Source organism: Myxine glutinosa, chromosome 2, assembly GCF_964187855.1.
Source record: "Myxine glutinosa chromosome 2, kmMyxGlut1.1, whole genome shotgun sequence".
NCBI classification, from domain to species: Eukaryota; Metazoa; Chordata; class Myxini; order Myxiniformes; family Myxinidae; genus Myxine; species Myxine glutinosa.
Window position 1 is genome coordinate 139,125,726 of NC_136262.1, and position 2,251 is coordinate 139,127,976.

Sequence of the window (2,251 nt, forward strand, 5' to 3'; positions counted from 1 at the left end):
GGGAGGGGTTTTGAGTGTAATGGGAGGAGGGGAGGGGTTTTGAGTGTAATGGGAGGAGGGGAGGGGATTTGAGTGTAATGGGAGGAGGGGAGGGGTTTTGAGTGTAATGGGAGGAGGGGAGGGGTTTTGAGTGTAATGGGAGGAGGGGAGGGGTTTTGAGTGTAATGGGAGGAGGGGAGGGGTTTTGAGTGTCATGGGAGGAGGGGAGGGGATTTCAGTGTAATGGGAGGAGGGGAGGGTATTTGAGTGTAATGGGAGGAGGGGAGGGGTTTTGAGTGTAATGGGAGGAGGGGAGGGGTTTTGAGTGTAATGGGAGGAGGGGAGGGGTTTTGAGTGTAATGGGAGGAGGGGAGGGGTTTTGAGTGTAATGGGAGGAGGGGAGGGGTTTTGAGTGTAATGGGAGGAGGGAAGGAGTTTTGAGTGTAATGGGAGGAGGGGAGGGGTTTTGAGTGTAATGGGAGGAGGGGAGGGGATTTGAGTGTAATGGGAGGAGGCGAGGGGTTTTGAGTGTAATGGGAGGAGGGGAGGGGTTTTGAGTGTAATGGGAGGAGGGGAGGGGTTTGAGTGTAATGGGAGGAGGGAAGGAGTTTTGAGTGTAATGGGAGGAGGGGAGGGGTTTTGAGTGTAATGGGAGGAGGGGAGGGGATTTGAGTGTAATGGGAGGAGGGGAGGGGATTTCAGTGTAATGGGAGGAGGGGAGGGTATTTGAGTGTAATGGGAGGAGGGGAGGGGTTTTGAGTGTAATGGGAGGAGGGGAGGGGTTTTGAGTGTAATGGGAGGAGGGGAGGGGTTTTGAGTGTAATGGGAGGAGGGGAGGGGTTTTGAGTGTAATGGGAGGAGGGGAGGGGTTTTGAGTGTAATGGGAGGAGGGAAGGAGTTTTGAGTGTAATGGGAGGAGGGGAGGGGTTTTGAGTGTAATGGGAGGAGGGGAGGGGATTTGAGTGTAATGGGAGGAGGCGAGGGGTTTTGAGTGTAATGGGAGGAGGGGAGGGGTTTTGAGTGTAATGGGAGGAGGGGAGGGGTTTTGAGTGTAATGGGAGGAGGGGAGGGGTTTTGAGTGTAATGGGAGGAGGGGAGGGGTTTTGAGTGAAATGGGATGAGGAGAGGGGATTTGAGTGTAATGGGAGGAGGGGAGGGGATTTGAGTGTAATGGGAGGAGGGGAGGGGTTTTGAGTGTAATGGGAGGGGAGGGGTTTTGAGTGTAATGGGAGGAGGGGAGGGGATTTGAGTGTAATGGGAGGAGGGGAGGGGTTTTGAGTGTAATGGGAGGAGGGGAGGGGTTTTGAGTGTAATGGGAGGAGGGGAGGGGTTTTGAGTGAAATGGGATGAGGAGAGGGGATTTGAGTGTAATGGGAGGAGGGGAGGGGATTTGAGTGTAATGGGAGGAGGGGAGGGGTTTTGAGTGTAATGGGAGGAGGGGAGGGGTTTTGAGTGTAATGGGAGGAGGGGAGGGGTTTTGAGTGTAATGGGAGGAGGGGAGGGGTTTTGAGTGTAATGGGAGGAGGGGAGGGGATTTGAGTGTAATGGGAGGGGAGGGGTTTTGAGTGTAATGGGAGGAGGAGAGGGGATTTGGTGTAATGGGAGAAGGGGAGGGGTTTTGAGTGTAATGTGAGGAGGGGAGGGGTTTTGAGTGTAATGGGAGGAGGGGAGGGGTTTTGAGTGTAATGGGAGGAGGAGAAGGGATTTGAGTGTAATGGGAGGAGAGGGGATTTGGTGTAATGGGAGGAGGGGAGGGGTTTTGAGTGTAATGGGAGGAGGAGAGGGGATTTGAGTGTAATGGGAGGAAGGGAGGGGTTTTGAGTGTAATGGGAGGAGGAGAGGGGATTTGGTGTAATGGGAGGAGGGGAGGGGTTTTGAGTGTAATGGGAGGAGGGGAGGGGTTTTGAGTGTAATGGGAGGAGGGGAGGGGTTTTGAGTGTAATGGGAGGAGGGGAGGGGTTTTGAGTGTAATGGGAGGAGGGGAGGGGTTTTGAGTGTAATGGGAGGACGGGAGGGGATTTGAGTGCAATGGGAGGAGGGGAGGGGATTTGAGTGTAATGGGAGGATGGGAGGGGATTTGAGTGTAATGGGAGGAGGGGAGGGGCTTTGAGTGTAATGGGAGGAGGGGAGGGGTTTTGAGTGTAATGGGAGGGGTTTTGAGTGTAATGGGAAGAGGGGAGGGGATTTGAGTGTAATGGGAGGAGGGGAGGGGTTGTGAGTGAATGGGAGGAGGGGAGGGGTTTTGAGTGTAATGGGAGGAGGCGGAGGGGTT